This window comes from Bison bison, unplaced genomic scaffold, assembly GCF_000754665.1.
Source record: "Bison bison bison isolate TAMUID 2011002044 unplaced genomic scaffold, Bison_UMD1.0 scf7180017864533, whole genome shotgun sequence".
Lineage (NCBI taxonomy): Eukaryota > Metazoa > Chordata > Mammalia > Artiodactyla > Bovidae > Bison > Bison bison.
In genome coordinates, this window is record NW_011495082.1 from 14312910 (window position 1) to 14336873 (window position 23964).

Here is a 23964-nt window from a genome sequence, read left to right on the forward strand (position 1 = left end):
GACTTCCTTGCAGCTGAATTTCTGGATGAAAAAACTAGTCACTACCAATTAAATATACTTCTCTGAGATTTGGAAAGCATAAATGGAACAGAGGCTATCTTCCAGCTGCTTTAGCTGTTTTCTGCTGGTTAGTAAAAATGTGGAAATGTCTGCAGCTCTGAGGCTGTTGAAGGCAGTTGTGGCAAAGTGGTGGCTACTTTGAGTGGACCGGCTCAGTTATAGGCTTGGAGTCATTCCTGGAAACCATCACATCTCTAACACTTAAATTGTTCTGAAGACCCTGATTCCTTCCATTTTGATATAATGGTGTCTGGTTTCTGTCTAAATAAAATCCTGGCTGATTCCACTTTTGATTATTGTGAGTGTCAAAGTATACACCATGTAAAAGATTCTTACAGCCCTCAGGACATAATTAGCTCAATATATATTAGATGATATTATTTTTTTTCCTAATTTTATTTTATTTTTAAACTTTACATAATTGTATTAGTTTTGCCAAATATCAAAATGAATCCACCACAGGTATACATGTGTTCCCCATCCTGAACCCTCCTCCCTCCCCCCTCCCCATACCATCCCTCTGGGTCGTCCCAGTGCACTAGCCCCAAGCATCCAGTATCGTGCATCGAACCTGGACTGGCATCTCGTTTCTTACATGATATTTTACATGTTTCAATGCCATTCTCCCAAATCTTCCCACCCTCTCCCTCTCCCATAGAGTCCATAAGACTGTTCTATACATCAGTGTCTCTTTTGCTGTCTCGTACACCGGGTTATTGTTACCATCTTTCTAAATTCCATATATATGCGTTAGTATACTGTATTTATGTTTTTCCTTCTGGCTTACTTCACTCTGTATAATAGGCTCCAGTTTCATCCACCTCATTAGAACTGATTCAAATGTATTCTTTTTAATGGCTGAGTAATACTCCATTGTGTATATGTACCACGGCTTTCTTATCCATTCATCTGCTGAAGGACATCTAGGTTGCTTCCATGTCCTGGCTATTATAAACAGTGCTGCAATGAACATTGGGGTACACGTGTCTCTTTCCCTTCTGGTTTCCTCAGTGTGTATGCCCAGCAGTGGGGTTGCTGGATCATAAGGCAGTTCTATTTCCAGTTTTTTAAGGAATCTCCACACTGTTCTCCATAGTGGTTGTACTAGTTTGCATTCCCACCAACAGTGTAAGAGGGTTCCCTTTTCTCCACACCCTCTCCAGCATTTATTATTTGTAGACTTTTGGATCGCAGCCATTCTGACTGGTGTGAAATGGTACCTCATAGTGGTTTTGATTTGCATTTCTCTGATAATGAGTGATGTTGAGCATCTTTTCATGTGTTTGTTAGCCATCTGTATGTCTTCTTTGGAGAAATGTCTATTTAGTTCTTTGGCCCATTTTTTGATTGGGTCGTTTATTTTTCTGGAGTTGAGCTGTAGGAGTTGCTTGTATATTTTTGAGATTAGTTGTTTCTTCGTTGCTTCATTTGCTATTATTTTCTCCCATTCTGAAGGCTGTCTTTTCACCTTGCTACTAGTTTCCTTTGATGTGCAGAAGCTTTTAAGGTTAATTAGGTCCCATTTGTTTATTTTTGCTTTTATTTCCAATATTCTGGGAGGTGGGTCATAGAGGATCCTGCTGTGATGTATCTCGGAGAGTGTTTTGCCTATGTTCTCCTCTAGGAGTTTTATAGTTTCTGGTCTTACGTTGAGATCTTTAATCCATTTTGAGTTTATTTTTGTGTATGGTGTTAGAAAGTGGTCTAGTTTCATTCTTTTACAAGTGGTTGACCAGATTTCCCAGCACCACTTGTTAAAGAGATTGTCTTTAATCCATTGTGTATTCTTGCCTCCTTTGTCAAAGATAAGGTGTCCATATGTGCGTGGATTTATCTCTGGGCTTTCTATTTTATTCCATTGATCAATATTTCTGTCTTTGTGCCAGTACCATACTGTCTTGATAACTGTGGCTTTGTAGTAGAGCCTGAAGTCAGGTAGGTTGATTCCTCCAGTTCCATTCTTGTTTCTCAAGATCGCTTTGGCTATTCGAGGTTTTTTGTTTTTCCATATAAATTGTGAAATTATTTGCTCTAGCTCTGTGAAGAATACTGTTGGTAGCTTGATAGGGATTGCATTGAATCTATAAATTGCTTTGGGTAGTATACTCATTTTCACTATCAACACACAGAAATCCCTTGCATTCCTATACACTAATAATGAGAAAACAGAAAGAGAAATTAAGGAAACAATCCCATTCACCATTGCAACGGGAAGAATAAAATACTTAGGAATATATCTACCTAAAGAAACTAAAGACCTATATATAGAAAACTATAAAACACTGGTGAAAGAAATCAAAGAGGACACTAATAGATGGAGAAATATACCATGTTCATGGATTAGATGATATTATTTTTATTGACAATCCTCAGCTCTCAAAGATGTTCAAACAAGAAAATGATACTGTCATTGAGCTAGTTCTGTGGTTCATTTATTCATTTCTTCAACAAACCTCTGCTACATATTTGACAGTATTCTAGGTGCTTAAAGGAGAAGGCAACAGCACCCCACTCCAGTACTCTTGCCTGGAAAATCCCATGGGCAGAGGAGCCTGGTAGGCTGCAGTCCATGGGGTCGCTAAGAGTCGGACACGACTGAGCGACTTCACTTTCACTTTCATGCATTGGAGAAGGAAATGGCAACTCACTCCAGTGTTCTTGCCTGGAGAATCCCAGGGACGGGGGAGCCTGGTAGGCTGCCGTCTATGGGGTCGCACAGAGTTGGACACGACTGAAGTGACTTAGCAGTAGCAGTAGCAGTAGGTGCTTAAAGGAAACAAGAGAATTAGAAAAGGCTAGATGGCTGTCCAAACTTTTTCACTAAATTATGGAAAAAAAAAATTCTCCAGGATAAAACTCTTGATAATTTTATTTGTCTGACCTACTCATGCTGACTATTCAGTATCTCCTTTTGGGGTTTCATAACTTGAATTCAGTTGCTCTACCAACACAAAAAGATATCTATGATCCCTGCTAAATCTACTGAACTTGCTTTGTATGAAGTTAGTGTATGTTTCTCTAACGATCTTTATCAAATGGGTATTTCCAACTGCAATGCATGTCAGGGATAGAAAAAGGAATATCTTCAAAGCCAAATGATTTCTCACTAAACTACTAAATGTTCAACTTGGCACCATTAAGTTTACTCATGATGGGACTTCCCAATTAGAAAATGTGTTTACAGGTTGGTGAGAGACATATTTAGCGTTTAATTGGAATTGATGATAGTACAGTAGTTGGTAAATTTAATGACGCCAACTGGTCATTTAGATGACTCTATAATTAGTTATACAGGCTGATAAAATCCTTATTTAAAAGGAGTATTCTGCATCATTAATTACAGAACAGAAATTTTCATTTCATGTGGATAGATGTGAAACATATTGAAGAAATTCAGGAATTCATTATACCAAATGGCAACTTTGGGTATACTGGTGGGGATGGCAATTAAAATGTGCCACACATGTATAAAAGTTACTGAAATAATAGTGTAGCTATTCTATATCTTTTCAGGATGATTACCTGATCATTTTAGTGAGTGAAAAATAAATACCCTGGAAAATAGAAACAGTAGAAATGTCCATTCATAAATGATTACTGCAGGACAAATTGTAACTTCCCAATTATCAAAAGTGTAACTTTTTATACTATTAATTAAAGTTAATAACCCTAATGGTAAGCATTTACTTAGAGCATAGCATAAATGATTAAATGTGTACAATGCTGTACGTTTCAGAAAGCACTTTCGTGTGCTTCATCACATTTACTTTTTATAAAAGTTCTGAAATTATACTAATAAGGAAAATTTCTTTCAAACAGTTTTAGTGACTTGCCCAAATCGAAGATAATAGAGTACCAACTTTAAATATGAGCAGTAGAAACTAATGTCTGATTGGTGACCAGAGCTCTGAGATGATTTTCGTAACAGTGCTGTCACAGATGAATATTACTCTAAGTGTTAGTCATGGTAGTGGTGGTGGATTTGGTGGTGGTAATAGTGGTTTTAGTAGCAGCAGCAGTAGTAAGCAACAAGAAGTAGCCGTAGTGTTTCAAATGGACCGCTGTCTCCCATATGTACTGTGAGAATAATCTGTAACAGAAGTGAAATTTAAAAACATTTATGTGCATTAAATCTCCCAGTTGACATAAACACATGGCTATTTATACCTTCTAAATATATCAATATTATCTTTTAGTCGATCATTTCTATAGAGCCTCAGGTTCAGTATTGTAAAATTTTATTTTCTTATAAGATAAATGATAGGTCACATATATGATGGTGTTGAACTAAAAATGACATAATATTAAAATTATACACCAGAGAGGATCCAAATTTGATATATAATGGTTACTTCAGTGTTCATGAATGACTTTATGTAGCAAAATGTATAAAGGAAACTGGCAATCACGATGAACATGTATCAGCATAGAGAAAAATGAGTGAGCATATTAAATAAATTAACTCCTCATTAAAATTTTTAATAATTTGACATATAAACAATGACACACTAATTTGAAAGCTTGATTTGAATACTAGCAAATTACTACCTCATAGCTGTCAATGATTTTGAACTTAGATCTTAGAACTTTCTCAAAATAAGAAAGTCACCAATAATCAAATGTAACTTACTTTAACCAAAGGAAATCAAAATACTCTCAAAAGGTAGCTCACCTCTCTTTTTCTTTACAGACTTGCTTCTTTCTTCTCCTTACAGCCAGGCACTTTCTACTTCTCCTTGCAGATAAAGCGTCAGATCCTGACTTTATTTCAGGTGACTTTAAGTAGTCTGGTCAAATGAACTGGACTCACTCAATCCCAATTTCATATTCCTAAGAGAACAATAATAGTCTAGGTGAATTCTGGTGCCTATTCTTAGTGCAACAAAAGGATCGCATATAAACATGCAAGTGTAAATCATATCTATTATTATAGGTGAGGAAGCAGTTCTCATAGCAATAGGCATATTCTCCAAGAGGTGATTGGAGAAGGAAATGGCAACCCAGCCAAGGATTCTTGCCTGGAAAATCTCATAAACAGAGGAGCCTGGCAGGCTACAGTCCATGGAGTCACAAAGAATTGGACACGATTGAGCATACACAAGAGATGATTAACATCAAGTAATTTTGAAATGACTACTTAAACTATCTGAAACTCAAATTCTTCTAAAAATGTAAAATGATGATTACAATACATTGTCCAAAAGGGATATTTCAAGATACAGTGTCTGGTATATGAAGGGTGCTTTAAAAATAGCAGCTGTTGTAGATGGCAGTGATGTAATGTATTACTGGGAAGAACCGTGTGGTGCTCATCTCTGTATTCCTCCCTAGGATTTACCACAGTGTCTTGTACATAGTTGGTTCTTAACAATTTTTCACTAAACTGTTCAAATTATATGCTTTAGCAAGGTCAGAAAACCAGGTAGCATCTTCTTGATATATGTATATAACAGTCAGCCTGTGATTCTGACTTCAAGAACCACAACCTTCGTTGCAGACTTTTAACTCTGTAGGCAAAAAAAGAGTACTTGTGAATCAACTAACTTCATAGATTAAATTCAAAAGCCTTATGATTCTGACAAAGGGCAACTTTCCCTATGTCTGACATATTTTTGATTCTAGATATATATTTGTCCTCAGCAGGATACAAACAGAGCATCATGGAAAAGTGCTTTATTTTCAAAGACCACAATAGAAATGAAATGCATTTTGAAAAATCAGATATATGTCTACTTGGCAGCAACAGTTATGCCTATAATCATAAATATATCAAATGCCTCATTTGTTCTTGCATGGTTTCAGAGATTACTTTTCAAATGTGCTCACAGAGTACTCGCTCAGCGTTGTCACGTGTTATAAAAATAGATGTTATTTACATGAACAGCATTCTTCATGAGGTTTGGAAATTTTTGTTTTTGGTTTTCTTTTTTCCCTTCTTTAAAAGCAGATAGTGAATTAGACAAAAGTAGGAGGACATGACTCTATGTAATACAAATATGCATATATTAGTACATACATATATGTATTTTGAGTGCATTAATGAATAAAACTTTATATATACATTCATTTGTTGTTTAGTCACAAAATCATGTCTGACTCTTTTACAACTCCATGGTCTATAGCCCACCAGGCACCTCTGTCCATGGGATTTCCCAGGTAAGAATACTGGAGTGGGTTGCCATTTCTTTCTCAAGGGGATCTTCCTGACCCAGGGATTGAGCCTGCATCTCCTGAACTGCAGGCAGATTCTTTACCACTGAGTCACCAGGGAAGCCCATTCATTCATTAAGCATCCTCTTATTATAGGTCAAAGTTTTGGTTCCAGATATTCAGTAGTGAACAAGCAGATAAAAATCTCTACCTTCCTGGAGTTATATTCTTAATGACAAGTCAGAAAATAAACACGATAAAAAAGGCAAAATATCTTATTTTGCATGTTTCAAAGGAGATGCATGATTCCAAGGAGATGATGCATGATTCCAAGGAGAAAAATTGAATCAAGGAAGGAGGAATATGTAAAGTGGGTGAATTTTAGAGAAGGTATCAAGGAAATCTCACTGAGTGAGTTTTACTACTTACATATATATAGACCTTACTTTAAGAAAAAAAAGGCTTTTTTTCTAATTTCAGAGGGAATTTATGTTGAACATTTAAAAAAAATAAAAACAATGGACATGTAATATGAAAATTTCCTTTAATTCATAGTATATGTGCATTTAATATGAAAGTTTCCTTTAATACACATTATATATGCATACACATTTATTGTCTCTCTCCACATAATATCATCCTGTATATATTTCTCAATAACTTTCTTTTTCCTTCATCAATACTGTTGACATAAATTCTCATTAATTTTATTTAACTGGCCAGGTGATTTTAACAAAAATTGACAGCAGAGTTTGAAAATATGAAGCCATTTTCATAGCACTAAATAAAAAGCAATAGCCTACATATACATCTTTAAAATGTCACTTTGAGTTCATGACATTAACTTTAACTTTAGTATAAACCTTTTAATTTATAAAGCATGATTTTAGCTTGTCTGCCTTCACAAACTTCCTAAATAATGTAGTTTATTTTGGATGATAGATTATGGGACGCTAGTTCATCTGCCCAAAGCTTGACATTTTAAATCATATGTTTTCATTTTTTAGAAATCAAGTAAGTTTGAAATCATTTCATGGTGTATAGTGTAATTTCTTGTTTTTTTTTTTTTTAATAAGTGGTCTCATCTTCATTTATAATATGTTTAAGCCTAGGTTTTAAAAAGCATCATTGTTGATGAATCTTATATCTAAAAGTTTAACTAGGAACTAACATTTTCGGAAAGAAATAAAACTATGAATAAACATTTTGATTATGATTTTTGTGATCAACTCTAATGATTTGCTGGTTGAAGCCAAAAAATGTGCCTTCAATAGAATCATTTACATCAGTAAATGGTCACTTATTTCAGTATATTGGGATTGAGTTTTTTGGCAGAAATTCAGAACATATTAAGATGTCTCCATTAAGGGGGAGGTAAACAAGACACACTGCCTCATAATAGCTAACGAATTGTTCTTTATAATCAAGATAAGTGCTATAGGACTATAATAATTACTTCCTTTCTCTGTTCCTTCCTGTTGTTAAAATTACTCTGCTCTTTTTTTCCCAACTAATTGATTTAGTGGTTCTATTTGATACCTTCTTATAATTGGAGAATTGAGGTCCATGAATCACATCCTTGGTTGAGCCCTGTCCTTCTTCAAATAGGTATCTCCTTAACAATAGCTGACAATGGACTCAATGCAAGTTGTTAGCACATTAAAAAAAATGTGGCAGACTTTGAAAAGATACTTTTATTTGCAGAGTAAATAACCCATTGGTAAGTATGAGGCACTGAAAATTTTTCTTTGATAAACTGTTTCTTTGATGAAACATTAAAAAGCAACTAAAAAAAAAGAGGCTATTTTTATTCTCTGTTTACACTTAGACATATTGAACCAAAACAGATTTTGACTCAAATAATATGAACCTAAACAGCTATTTGAGATTATGGCAATGGATGTTTATTAAATTTTTGTCTAGAAAAAAGTTTAATTGAACAAAATATGATTATTCATATTTATATAAACAGCATTTGTTTATGTAAGTAGCAAGGTTAGCAGAAAGTAATTTAAGTTTAGAGTTGTAAGGTCGTTACATTACTCATTTTTTTTTTTTTTTGGTACATTTTCATTCCATTTTGGTCTTACTATCATATCTGTAAACAGTACAGCATTCGGTTGGTAGTGGACCATTATTTAAATAATGAAGAGGATATATCTTCAGAAATTAAGTTACCTCACATAGATAACTGTGGAATAATTTTTTTACCACTTTGATAATATCTATTTCTTGCCTTTAAAATTTTGCAACTAAAAGTAATTTGTGATGGAACAGTAGTAAATCTCAGTATGATAATTATAATAAAAGCAGTTAACCATTTGATTAAAAACCAACTGAATCATTTTGGTTTTAAGTAATTACCATAATCAATGTTCAATGACATATCCACAATTTGCAGATCCAAAGGGCTTAAATGACATTCTGGTTGGAAGTTGAAGCCTAAGGAATTTATCTAAAATCTACCATCGTCTAGTAACAACTATTTTTTACTAAGCAGATATATTTAATGGGATGATTTTTGAAAGTAGTTAATGGTGATAGAGTTGGACAAAGTCCCTCACCCCAGCTGCTTCTAACAATCATTTTTTTAGAGTCTGAATGATGCCAACTACTGAACAGCCTAGTGCCATCAAATCCTGGTGGGTAGTTTGCTAGATGCTGAGTGGACATAAAATAAAGGAGACAAAAAGCTGCCCTTCAAATACCACAACCATATATGTTGACCGTTGGATGACAGTAGGTATATAAGCAAATAATTCCATGAAGATGTGATAGGTGCTAAAGAAAAGGAGAGCTAAACTCAACTTGGAGATCCAGAGAAGCCCTTCTGAGTAAAACAATGCTTTGACTAAATCCCAGAGAAGACTTGAAAGATATTCTAAGAAGAAAGAAAAGTTCAGGCACGTTTAGAGCTATGAAACAGCATGGCCTGTAATAACGTCAGGCTCCTCTGTCCATGGGATTCTCCAGGCAAGAATACTAGAGTGGGTTGCCATTCCCTTCTCCAGGTGATCTTTCCAACCCAGAGATTAAACCCAAGTCTCCCACATTGCAGGCAGCCTCTTTACCAACTGAACCACTAAGGAAGTCCATATAAAAAAAAAAACAAGTTAATTCTAAAACCTGCATGTTACTGGATTCCAAAAGAGAGAGGAAAAATGTCTAGAACTATTGATGTAAGTAGGTACCGGCTCATATATGGCCTTATCATGTCCAACTAAGATAATAAATATACTCTGGGAAGCAGGATATTTTGGAAGCTTTAACCTGAAGTGTGATAGTCTGATTTCTCATTTCCAAGCATGACTATACTGGTGGATGGCATCTTCATATTCCATGCAAGTCTGTTGCATAAGGAGAGTTAAGAGAACTGTCAGGGATAAAGTGCCATTTGGAGAGATTTTCCTGGTAAAGTGATGATAAGCATATCAGTATTGGTAGTATTGAGAAAAAGCCTGAGAGTGAAGCACAGCAGAAAATGAGGAACTGAATTATGCAGTTTCAGTATGAGGCACCTGTGGGAACCAAGTGACTATATATGGTGGGAAAGAAGTTTCAGACTCAAAAGTTTCACAGTCCAGCCTGGTGACGTAACCTTGGGATTCATCAGTGAATATATAGTAATAAAGATGTTGTGAGTCGTGGAATCACGTGTGCAAATGTGAAGAGAGAGAAAAAGAGCAGACAAGAATAGACATTTATGGAATAAGCTCTCTTGTTTGGACTACAGGTCAACACAGGGAGGCCTACAAAAGAGGAGGAGAAGAAATACAACAAAAATCCTGGTAGGTAGGTAATTTTATCCTGATTTTTTTTTCAGGTGAAGACTCTGAGCCTTAGAAAAGGGCAACTCGCTCAAAATATTATAGCTAGGAATTATCTGAGTCAAGATTTCATCCCTAGAATGTTTGTCTCCAAAATGTGCCATTTCCCTGTATTGTGAAGCCATCATGCCAAACTATAATGTTCTTAAGGATCAAAATTATGTCTTCCACTTCAAAAATATCCCCATAATATAAATATAAAATACACAATTTAAAGAAATACTTGAATTCATTCCACAAAAATCATAATGGATTAAGATAACTGTCCTTTGCTATAATTTTAACCATATGTATCCTTCAGTTATGCTGCTTTAGTGCTCAGTTTTTTAGTATTAGCATTTTGATATTGATAATAAAGTTTAAAAATTGATGTCCTATGCAAATGATTAAATATATACTCTACCGGTGACTTTCATTCTTTCAAAACAAAAATTTTTATTACAAAATTATACAAAATTCACAGTTCCATTCAGTCGTGTCCAACTCTTTGTGACCCCATGGACTGCAGCATGCCAGGCCTCCCTGTCCATCACCAACTCCTGGAACATGCTCAAACTCATGTCCATTGAGTCAGTGATGCCATCCAACCATCTCATTCTCTGTCGTCCCCTTTTCTTCCTGCTTTCAATCTTTCCCAGCATCAGAGTCTTTTCTAATGAGTTAGTTCTTTGCATCAGGTGGTGAAAGTATTGGAGTTTCAGCTTCAGCATCAGTCTTTCCAATGAAAATTCAGGACTGATTTCCTTTAGGACTAACTGGTTTGATCTCCTTGCTGTCCAAGGGACACTCAAGAGTCTTTTGCAACACCACAGTTCAAAAACATTAGTTCTTAAGCACTCAGCTTTCTTTATAGTCCAACTCTCACATCCATACATGACAACTGGAAAAACCATAGCTTTGACTAGACAGACCTTTGTTGGTAAATTAGTCTCTGCTTTTTAATATGCTATCTAGTTGGTCATAGATTTTCTTCCAAGAAGCAAGCATCTTTTAATTTCAGGGCTGCAGCGACCATCTTCAGTGATTTTGAAGCCCAAGAAAATAAAGTCTGTCACTGTTTCCATTGTTCCCCCATCTATTTGCCATGAAGTGATGGAACTTTAATTTTTTGGGCTCCAAAATTGTTGCAGATGGTGACTGCAGCCATGAAATTAAAAGATGCTCACTCCTTGGAAGAAAAGCTATGACCAATCTAGACAGCATATTAAAAAGCAGAGACATTACTTTGCCGATTAAAATGCCTGCTTTTCCTTCCTCTTTATTTATTCCAGGTTCAAAAGGGGACAATTCCAGTTGTTTAGTTTTTTATGTAGAGGAGACAGTGGTCAGATAACTTATCACAAAGGTAAAAAAAAAAATTGAGCAGATATTTGTAAATCAAACAAAACAGCAGAAGCTAAGTGCATGTTTGGGGATGGGAAGAAGACATGGTGGGTGAGTTGCTAAGGCAGTGGGAAAGCATACAGGCAAGGGCCTAAGAATGAACCAGTATGGTTATTTGCAAACTGCAAGCTGCTTGCTGTAGAAAGAACAGCAAATAAGTGGCAGGGAGTGGTAGGATACTTAGTTGGAGAAATAATTAGGAAACATTTTAAACTTGAAAACCCTGCTGTGGAATTTGGAATTTAGGGGTTATGGAATCCATGAACGTTTTTAAGTAGAGTAGTGATACACTCACATTTTATTTGTGCTTCAGAAAGGTCACTGAAACTGTAGTTTGAAAATAGATTCAAGAGCTTCTGTTGTTCTCAAATACTGACAACTTCATAGGCTCCCTCTCTAATAAAAAGGCCCTCTATATTTCCAAAAAGTAACTGTTCACTAACCAAAGTCCAATTACTTGTGCTCTCCAATGTCCTATAATAGAAAATGACCTTGAAAAATTTTTGATGAAGCCTGCAAGCTGAGAAAGACTACCACTACAACAAAAAAGTTTTATGGTAGATTCAGTCCATCTATGTTTAAAATCATATTTGATGGCTAAAGTCAATTAAAAATTTTATCACATCTGTGATAACTGCAGAATCGGATTCAGTCTCAAGCAGTAAGTAGGAAGGAACCAGGTCAAATTCCACAATTTTATACCTGATAATGGAGTACGTGTGTGCATACTCAGTTAACTCGTTGTAACCCCATGGACTGTAGCCCACCAGGCTCCTCTGTCCATGGGGTTTTCCCAGGCAAGAATACTAAAGCAGGTTGTCATTTCCCATGCCAGGGGATCTTCCCAACCCAGGGATCAAACCAAAGTCTCCTGCATTGCAGGTGGATTCTATACAGCTGAGTCATCAGTGAAGTCAATAATGGAGAAAATTCCATTAGTAATTGTGCAAGTTGACTAAAAATAATGACCAAATTAAAGATATTATAGTGCTCAGGTAGATTATGAATTTTAACACATAAAATAAAAATCTTAATATATAACAATTTTGATACAAAGAATAGAACTAAAGCTCTTGTTTTTATTCCTACTATGTATATTGTTGTTCTCAAAAAATAAGACTTATATTTTATGTTAGGATAAACTCCAATGCATGGATTTTTTTTTTTTTACTCTGCAAGTTCTTATTATTCCAACACCCACATATTCACATCAGATCATCTAAGCAAGGAATAAAAAACTTAAGTACAGCTAAAGACTACTTTGTAGTTCAGGAGAGAGGGCCTAAAGTTTATAGGGGTAGATATGAAAGAGCATTGCATAAGGATTCAGGTTATAAAATGTGAAATTTAAAAAAAAAAGGTTAAGAAGACATAAGGTAAAATAAAGATCTGGATATATGAGTTTCAGGCAAATGTAAGCAAAAGCAGTAAACTCTTTTTACATAATTATTACAGTTAGAAACAGATACTTTGGATGCATATTACCAGGAGTATGCTCTACTTAGTCCATTTATAAAATAACAGGAGAGATGAGAAAGCATGTAACATAGGAACACATATATAGGGAAAATGAAAAATTTACCTTGCCATAGGTAGCAATCCGTAATGGAAAAATATGACTAGTAAATGCTTGTGTATCTGAGACCACTTTGAGATATGGCCTCATTTTCTATTTCATAATGAATTAACTTTTCCGATCCAATTAGAAATTTTCTTCTTCAGTCAATATTTAATTTTCTTTCTCTCATATTTTCCAAAGCATGGGGGTTTTCTCTCTCCTCTTCATTTAGGATTAAGACTCTGATATGCTTTTCCAGCTGAATAAGCAAAATGCATAAATCTAGACAGTCACTAAGCAAGAGCACAGGTCTCTCTAAGGACTCATGGGCACACTCCTTCAGCTGTTTAATCACTGTTATCTTTTTATATGGGTCAATGAAGAGAACAACTTATAAGGTCATTTCTATAGTTTTCCAAACAGCTAAAAATAGGGTCTTAGAAAATTCTGTCATTTAGTTGCTGATTCCTATGCTTGTTTAACAGGACTCAGACCCCTTCATGTCTGAAAAGAAATTTTGGAAACTCTGAGCAGTTTTCATTATATCACTGTCTCGCTGATTGCTTCTTGAAAATATGTTATATCTTAAGAGTTAGTAGCCCATTCATGTCCAACTCTTTGCAACCCCCTGGACTGTAGGCTGTCACGCTCCTCTGTCCATGGGATTCTCCAGGCAAGAATACTGGAGTGGGTTGAAATGCCCTCTTCCAGGGGATCCTCCTGACCCAGGGATCAAATCCAGGTCTCTTATAATTCCTGCATTGGCAGGTGGGTTCTTTATCCGTAGCATCACATGGGAAGCCCATAACTTAAGTTAATTGCTATCAAAAAATATTAAGGCATCTTTCAGTGTGAATTAAATTAAGGTTTGGAATGATGATTTATACAGATCTACCCTCTTACCCACTCCATTTTCCTCAGTATGGGTCCTCAAAATGGCCCATGAAAGAGTTTAAGATTAGTTTACCTCAGACATTAACCAAGCCAGACTGTCCAAATAATTTTAAGAACAAATAGAATTTACCTGTGTGACCATTAATCATTTCTGTGAATTAAAATGCTTCTATTTAGTATGTCCAAGTTTTAATTTATATTTCATGAATAGCTATTAATATCATGCCAAGAAAATCCAAGATTAATATATATATAAATTGTTTGTGTATACATGTATAATTTCCCACATGAGGACCAAATAACTATAATAATGTTAAGCCATAGGCATTTTTCCTTTATTCCACAAAAATTATTATTTGAGCAGCACTCTGACAGAATTGCTATGAATACGGGCATATTCTACATCTAAACCTTCCCATGTGGTTGCCATGAGCCACATAGGCTACTGTGCCCCAGAAGTGTAGTTGGTGCATCTCAGGGACTGAATTTTAATTTAATGCACCTTTAAACACTCTATATTTAAATCTATTAATAAATAATAGCCAGATATGGCTACCATAGTGGACAGAGCAGATCTATGACAGTAAGAAACAGCTACTATATGCACATTTTTATTGGGAAAAAACAATTAAGTACAATTTTTTAAGTACATTATGAAAGGTATAATATTAGACACAGAATGATTAATGGAACATAGAAAATCTCTAACTCAGATTAGAAAGTATGGGGGACTTCCCTGATGGTCCAGAGGCTAAGAAATCTAGACTTTGGTTATCTACTTTTTCTACATAATATTTGAAGAAATGTGCTACTGCCAGCAATATATAATTATCTACATTTAATGTCCAGAGGAAGAAAATCATTCATTGTTTCTTTTGGCTCTGACCATGTTACTTTAAAAACAAGTCTAACTAAATATTCCTAGTGGGATTTGAAGGAAATATTCAGAAGGCGGTATCACATTCCTACTTATGATGGTAAGCAATAGTTCCTTATTGTCCTCCCCTTGTTCTTACTTCCTGTTGTGTCCCACCTGAAAGTGAAAGTGAAGTCGTTTAGTCGTGTCCAACTCTTTGCAATCCCGTGGACTGTAGCCCACCAGGCTCCTCTGTCCATGGGATTTTCCAGGCAAGAATACTGGAGTGGGGTGCCATATCCTTCTCCAGGAGATCTTCGCCACCCAGGGATCGAACCCAGGTCTCCCACATTGCAGGCAGATGCTATACCGTCTGAGCCACCAGGGAATCCCTGAATCCCACCTGAATGTGACCTCAAACTTATATTTTTAGCCTTACTATCCATCCAATGGACGTTTAAGCTGAATCCCTCTAATTTCAGCTCTCCATTCAGTGCTGAGGTTTTATTTGCTCTATTGCCCCTTCTGCTCTTGACTCCTTGGGGTTAATGCACTTGCCTTCTCTTTCTGCACTCTAGAAGCAAGACCTCTGTGCCATTAGGATGACTGACCCTTAGATTAATTAATCAGTCTTAACGTGATTTTACAGTTTTCAGAGATATCTTTTAGTAACTACTCAAAGATACCATTTATAGCACTGTCTACATTTTCTGAGTTTTTGAAAGGATTTAATTTTAAATGAGAATCACACAAATGACAGTATGGGATATTGCCTGAGTATTCATCTTTCTGCCCTATGAGAACACCAGATACACAAATTAAAGAGAGTCACGAATCCCCTGATGCTCCTCCCATCAAATTGGATAGGCTTTGTGACTGCTTTGACTGATGGAATATATTGGAAGTTTTTCTGTGCCAGTTTCTGCTCCAGGCCTGCAGAGACTGGCAGCTTCCACTTCGTGTTTCTTGGAAGACTCAGTCTTGGAAGTCAGCCACCATGCTGTAAGAAAGCCACAGCTGCCTCCTGGAGAGGACTAACCTGGCTAAGCTCCCAGCCAGCAATCAGAACCAACTCGCTCTTCCATGTTAGAAGGTTCCTCAACCCCTAAATCTAACTTACAATATGAAATCCTGGATCCTGTTTTGAAACCCGATACCGTATTGGGATACAAAATTTGGGTTTGGGGAGGTGAATGTATTTTGCATATGGGTGCAATGTAAATAATTTTTGGACAAAAGGCTAACTGTGACAGACTAAAGATGATCATACATTCTTTGCATTTCTCCCACAATTAACAGTTATAGTCTGCACCCACTTTTCTTGAGTCTGTGTGCTCTATGACTACTTTCAGTATGACAGAAGTGACACGTTAAGAGACAGGACACCTCCACTTCCTGTCTCTAGGAACACTCACTCCTGGATGCTTGTTATTATGCCGCGAGGAAGCTGAGCAAGCCCTTGGGGAAATCCACATGAGGAAGAGTTGAGGCCCAAACCAACAGCCCCAGCTCAGCTTCTAGGCATCAGCTAGTACAAATGTATCAGAAATGTGAATAGATCTCCCAGCCCTACTGAGTCACCACAGGTGATAGCATGTAAAACAGAAGTGTGCACAACACAGAGCCCATCCTGCCTGCTTCATCCACAAAGTCACGAGCAAATTAAAATCCACACTTCAAGCCACTAAGTTTTGGCATTGTTTATTTCATGAAAGTAGACAATCGTTTGCTGTTCAGTCGTTCAGTCATGTCCGACTCTTTTTGTGACCCCGTTGACTGTAGCACACCAGGCTTCCTGTCCTTCACTATCTGCCTGAGTTTGCACAAACTCATATCCATAGCGTCGATGATGCTATCCAACCATCTCATCCTCTGTCATCCCCTTAATCTCCTGCCTTCAATCTTTCCCAGCATCAGTGTCTTTTCCAATGAGTCGGCTCTTCGCATCAGGTAGCAAATGTATTGGAAAACTGGAACCCCAGAATATCCTCACAGTAGAGTGTTTCTGTTCTCTCCATGTGGAATTATCTTCACACAAATCTTGCAGGGTTGCTTCATGTTGAGAATTTGGTATTCACTTAAGTGCAATAATATAAGACATGAATCCCCATCTTAGGTGTTCTTATTCTCTCAAATCCATCACATATATACTTTCAATGTTTATTTCTATAAGTGTTTATTATCTGTATCTATCTAGTCTCACTCAAAGTAGAATACTGGTTACATAAAATAAAGAAATCTGTTTCTTAGTTCTTTGTTATATCTGCTGCACACAAACCATTGTCTCAATACATATTAACTGAATAAATGACAATTTCTGTTCCACTAACTTGACTATCGAAGAGAATCTGATTATGTAGTAATAGAAGAAAAGAATACTAGAAGTAAATGAGTTCATTCTTTATATCCTCAAATGCTTTTCTTATTGTCTCTCAAACATAGATCCACCAAATTAAGAAACTAGATTCTAACTGAATTATATTTCAATAACTGGTCTATAACAATGATACTTTACACTTACAAGCCAAACATCTAGATAGTTATAATGCTGGTTTAGTTGTCACAAACCAAAGAACCTGAGTTGGCCTGCTTAAATGTGTAGTGATTAACTGGAAATATCAAAATCCATAGTTCACCCTAAGGAAGTGCCCAGTATGTGGCTTCAGTTGTATTTTGAGTATTTCTCATCATTGTCTTTGCTTTGCATGGGAGCTGGTCTCACATACAACATTTTGAGTTAGATGATAATTTTACACACATACAAACACACATACTTCCACTCTTTTCTACATGATTCAAGGAACTTTCTGTCCACTACACTTATTCAGAAACATCTATAATCATATGTCATCCTTTTGTGATGTACAGCTTTAATTAGGGGAACATAAATGGTTATACTCTGTTTCAAGCAAAAAAAAAAAAAATCTAATTTTCAGACAGTAAATCATACATGTGGAATCCAAAGGATATAGTCCTTAATCTCTTTTCTTCCCCTTCAGTTCACTTCAGTTCACTCAGTTGTGTTTGACTCTTTGTGACCCCATGGACTGCAACACATCAGACCTCCCTGTCCATCACCAACTCCCAGAGTTTACTCACACTCATGTCCATTGAGTTGGCGATGCCATCCAACCATCCCATCCTCTGTCATCCCCTTCTCCTCCCGCCTTCAATCTTTCCCAGCATCAGGGTCTTTTCCAATGAGTCAGCTGTTTGCATCAGGTGGCCAACGTATTGGAGCTTCAGCTTCAGCATAAGTCCTTCCAGTGAATATTTAGGACTTATTTCCTTTAGGATTGACTGGTTTGATCTCCTTGCAGTCCAAGAGACTCTCAAGAGTCTTCTCCAACACCACAGTTCAAAAGCATCAATTCTTCACTGCTCAGCTTTCTTAATGGTCCAACTCTCACAACCATACATGACCACTGGAATTCTTGCCCTTAGTGTCCTGTATGTCTTTACCAAACCCTTACTGAATGGATGTCAAAAGCTTTCATCTGCATTCCCTTCACCCTTTTCTTCTACAAAATCTTCTAAAATATCAGTTGATAAGAAATAAATATTGAAGTTCTAATAGTGCCTTCAGGAAGACTAGCTTTCAGGATTTTAGGTGAGGTGGCAGACCAGAGTGTGGGTGAGCCTCCCAAAGATCCAGTGAATGTGTGATGTAGCACTCTCAGACCACCCAAGTGAATGCCCAGAAATGGTTAATTTTTTTTTCCTAATTTTATTTTATTTTTAAACTTTACATAATTGTATTAGTTTTGCCAAATATCAAAATGAATCCGTAACACAAATTACCCATGGTTCAGTTAATACTGTCTAACTTTTTCTCCTAAAACAAGGATTTGTGTGTGTGTGTGTTAGTAGCAGTAACAGTAATAGTAGTTCCTCAAGAAAATTTCCACTAAAATTTGGCTTGCAAAAGGACTACTGTGTCAGGTCTTCTATCCCTGATTGCATAAATATAAAGAGGGAGGTCTCTTGGTAATTGAGCTATTAGAACAATCATTACAAAACTGCTAAATTGTGAGAAAACATGACCCTGAAAATTAGATCATGAGAGGCAGGATACTCCTGTGAGCGCTTGCCATGCATTTTAAATGTGCCTGAGCACTGCTTTCCAAATGCATTAGTTTTGTGGTATCTGTTAAAACACTTATTAAAAACTATTTACAATTTGCTTGTTTGGATTTTCCTCTATTATCTGTGAGTTCATTTCCTTTTAAAATGTCAAGGGACCCATGTTATTACCTACCAGGGCCCTTGAAAGAACCAAGGTAATCACACACGTATTCCCCAGCTTCTACTCTCAGACACTTTGGAATCCTGTCATCCAAGTCATCATGGTGCTAATACATTCCCAAGCACTGAAGACTCAGAGGAGCACGATGCTTCAGTGTGTTTATAGAATACATTTCATGTAGACAAGCATGAAAGGAACAGTTTGCATAATCATCTGCCAAGAAGAATCCATCTGTCAGAAGAGTGAGAGCTGGTATTGAACAAGTTCACATTAAAAAACAAAATCTCAATTTCCATTCTATGCACTTCAGTTCCTTAAGCCTAATTATCAGTGTGCATATAAATGGGGAAAATACTTCTTCCTGGTTACAGTTCAAAATTCTGGTCTTGGCAAGAGACAACAATAGATGCTCACTTCACTGGGGGCTGTACCATGCAGCTGAGAGCATCAGGGCTGGAAATGTCAGGCCAAATTCTGTTGTTGTTGCCAATGTGAAGCTTTACTTTACTGCTTGTGGCAAATGTGGTATGTGTGAACAACAGAAATATTGTCTCATTCCTTAGTGTTAACTAATCCTGAATAGGCTCCAAAGAAAAAGCACAGCCCCATTCCCCTGAATAGCATTTGTTTTTGTAGATTTTTTTAAATCTGATAATCTTCTTAAAGTTCTGCCTAGTTTACTATGGCAGAGACACCAGTCTTCAGAGAAAAACAAGGAAAAGGGCAAAGACACATTTTAAAGACTGTCAGTTCAGTTCAGTTCAGTTACTCAGTCGTGTCCGACTCTTTGCGACCCCATGAATCGCAGCACGCCAGGCCTCCCTGTCCATCACCAACTCCAGGAGTTTACCCAAACTCATGTCTATCGATGCCATCCAGCCATCTCATCCTCTGTCGTCCCCTTCTCCTCCTGCCCTCAATCCCTCCCAGCATGTAATATGATCCAAATATTAGGCAAAAAATGTAAAAAGAAAATTCAATTACTTGCTTCACAAAGTATTCTTTACTTAAACATTACTCATACATATTCTTTAAAAACTGTCTTCTTTCAATATTTAATGTGATCTTAATCACAAGCAGCTTAAAACAAGTAAGAAAGAAAGAGGTAAGTCTGCACTTTCTGATAAACTGAAAAATTATCAAGCTGAAAAATATTTTTAAAGTATAATATTTGAAAAATATTTAAGTGCTACAGCATAAGTTCCAATTAAATTGTCAAAAACATCTTAAAATTGCAAGAGAAATTTATAATTTGTAGATTATAAAGTCTCCATTCATTTATTTACAGATACTACTGGGGACCTGTTTTGTACTGGCCAGTGATCTAGGATTAGAAATTGTAGCAGTAAACAAAACTGAGAATTGGTGGAATGACTTAAATTTTTAATGGCTGTCTCCCTACTCTTCTTCTGACTTCCTGTATCTGACTCAAATCTCAACCACCTGGGTAAAGGGTCATGCTGCTTCTTACCCTCGCCTCATGTATCATTTTAACAGCAGAGTAGGGGTATGAACTAGAATAGAACAGTCTGTCCTGCCTTTTTCTTCATACTTCACTGGACACCAGACTCTATCCAGCAGCATTTTCACAAAAGTTAAATATGCTCGCTAGTAAGTAGAGTACATATCACTTTTTCAGGGCCACTCAGAGGCCAGCTCTTTTCCTTAGGTCCAGTGTACCAAGTTCACTGATGCTCGTGTGTGTTAGTCGCTAAGTCCTGTCCGACTCTGCAACCCCATGGACTGTAGCCCACCAGCCTCCTCTGTCCATGGAATTCTCCATGCAAGAATACTGAAGTGGGTTGCCATTTCTTTCTCCACAGGATCTTCCCAACCCAGGGATTTAACCCAGGTCTCCTGTATGGCAGGCAGATTCTTTACCATCTGAGCTACCAAGGAAGCCTTCTCTCCTGCAAATGACCTCCTGGACATATACCGATTTACCCAGGGCAGGGCCTCAATGCATTGTCTCTTTAGACTCTTGAAAACGAATCAATGCATTTTAAGGAATGTCTGATATTTCTCCCGGAGAAGGCGATGGCACCCCACTCCAGTACTCTTGCCTGGAAAATCCCATGGACGGAGGAGCCTGGTGGGCTGCAGTCCATGGGGTCGCTAAGAGTCGGACACGACTGAAGCGACTTAGCGGCAGCAGCAGATATTTCTCCTATCTTCCAATACTAGGACTATGGGGATTCTAACAGAAGAGAGCTTTCATACTTTTAAAATAGTTTTAAAAATCCCATCTAAAGAGAAAGATCCTAGCTAAATTGTTTGACAATACCTCCCAACCACAGTTTAACATTTCTTTTGAGTGCTGTATGTCTTTACTACTTTAAAACATGGTGGCAGTAGTTCAGTGATGAAAATAAGAAAGATAGTGGTAAGCTGTGAGTGCTGGGCATTCTTCTAAGCACTATATGTGTGTGTGTGCTCAGTCGTGCCTGACTCTTTGACATTCCATGGACTGCACCCCACCAGGCTCCTCTGTCCTTGGAATTTCCCACACAAGAATATTGGATTTGGCTGCCATTTCCTACTCCAGGGGATCTACCTGACATAGGGATTGAACCTGCATCTCCCACATTGGCAGGTGGATTCTTAACTACTGACTCACCTGGAAATTAGTCACAAGCTTAAAAACTAGACAAAGAGCAGCAACAAGTCATTTAATCATTCATCCTCCTAACGCATATTTACACAAGAGGGAACTGGGGTACAAAGAAGCTAAAGTTGCTGATGGTCAAATAATTAATAAAAGAAGAAAGTGAAAGTTGCTCAGTCATGTCCGATTGTTTGCAAACCCATGGCCTGTAGCCTGCCAGGCTCCTCTGTCCACGGGATTCTCCAGGCCAGAATACTGGAGTGGATTGCCATTTCCTTCTCCAGCAGATCTTCTGACCCAGGAATTGAACATGGGTCTCTAGCATTGCAGGCATATTCTTTATTAGCTGAGCTACCAGGGAAGCCCCTAAAAAAGGAAGGAAGAAAGAAAGAAAGTGAAGTCGCTCAGTCAGGTCCAACTTTTTGTGACCCCATGGACACCAAGCTCCTCCGTCCATGGGATTTTCTAGGCAAGAGTACTGGAGTGGGTTGCCATTTCCTTGTCCAGGGAACTTTCTGACCCAGGGATCAAACCCAGGTCTCCCACATTGTAGACAGACATTTTACTGTCTGAGCCACCAGGGAAGTCATGAAAGGAAAACCTGGATTTAAATATAGGTAATTGGGCCTTCGCCTGTGGCTCAGCTGGTAAAGAATCTGCCAGCAATGCGGGAGACCTGGGTTCTATCCCTGGGTTGGGAAGATCCCCTAGAAAAGGGAAAGGCTACCCACTCCAGTATTCTGGCCTGGAGAATTCCATGGACCACAGTCCACTGGGTCGCAGAGTTAGACAGGACTGAGCAACTTTCACTTTCACTTTCAATTGTGTTCCAGAGCTTTTCCTGACCACTTTGCTCTATTAAATCCAACTTAAGTCAGAAATCTGGGAACTTTAAGATTTGAGTTTTGGCTTCCACAGCTCTAATTATGTTCCTTTCAATTGAGTCATATGGCCCTCACAAAACAGATTTCTTCTCTTTAACATGTTTCATATATTTTCCTGAAATTGACTCAAATGTGTCTTATTTGCCACATTCTGTAAACATTGATCTTTGAATCATTATTTTTCTTCATGGATAGAATTTTACAGAAAGTCTAAAAAATAAAGAAAAAATTGAAATTTTAATACTATTCCCCAAGATTATTAAAAATAATAATAATAATTCTTTTAAAGGTAGAGGGATCTAAGTTTATGTGCTGATATTTCACTTTATAAAATAAGGACACATGTTCAATAACCCCTTGTTTATTTATTTTATTTTGGGTCATGCTGGGTCTTTGTTGCTGCTTGGGGTTTTCTCTAGTTGTGCTGCACGGGGGCTACTCTTCTCACTGAGGTGACTTCTCTTGTTACAGAGCACGGGTTCTAGGGCATGTGGGCTTCAGTAGTTGGGTCATGTGTGGCACGTGGGCTCCCAGGCTCTAGAACAGAGGCTCAGTAGTTGTGGTGTGCGGGCTTAGTAGCTCCGCAGCATGTGGGATCTTCCTAAACCAGGAAGTGAACCCGTGTCTCCTGCATTGGCAGGTGGAATCTTTACCACTGAGCATCAGGGAAGCCCTCAACAACCTTTAAATAAAAAATGATGTGTACAAGACACGGAACTAAATTTATAATAAAAAAAAAATTCACAGGACCTTCAGTATTATCAAACTCAGTTGTTTTCTGGGTAGAAAACTATTTAGTTTTTTTTTTTTTTTTTTTCATTTCATGTACTTAACTAAGCATGCTAAGGTAAATCTATATTTTCCATTTTCTTTTATAAACCCCAAGAAATCCTGTATCATCTTATCTGTGCATAAGGACTTTGTTGTTGTTGTTTAGTCACTAAGCGGTGTCCCAACTCTTTTGTGACCCCATAGACTGTAGCCTGCTAGGCTCCTCTGTCCGTGGGATTTCTCAGGCAAGAATACTGGGGTGGGATGCCATTTCCTTCTCCAGGGGCTCTTCCCGACCCAGGGATCAAACCCACATCTCCTGCGCTGTCAGGAGGATACTTTGTCACTGAACCACATGGGAAGCCCCCATCAGGACTTAGATAATCTAAAAACCTATGTTCTCTGCATGAACTAGAATCTATGATACATGGGTCAGAAATTGGGCTCACGTGGATCTATAGAAAATTCATCTGCTGGTGTAGTTTCAGTAAAAAAAAAAAAAAAAAAAGTGGCATGTATATTATTTCAACTGTATGGAAATGTTCTATACAGAATTGTAGCTAAAGCAAGGTTTTCCATAAAATTCAGTATGCCTGCTTGAATGTCATGCCATGTCAACAACCCAAGCATCAAATAAATGCCCAAGATATCACTGTTCTATCTATCTCACATAGGATTTCCTTCCCACCATGCATGACTCCTTCTGAATTCCATTTCTCTCTGTAAATAT

General features: G+C 37.3%; 1 long non-coding RNA gene across 1 annotated transcript in view; it reads right to left on the minus strand.

Moving 5' to 3' along the window:
• Positions 1-4738: 4738 nt before the first annotated feature.
• LOC104982548 overlaps positions 4739-23964 on the minus strand; it is a 195847-nt gene continuing 176621 nt past the window's right edge. The window contains exon 3 of the long non-coding RNA XR_824526.1: positions 4739-4890. This is a non-coding gene — a long non-coding RNA (uncharacterized LOC104982548). The remainder of the gene's footprint in view (positions 4891-23964) is intronic.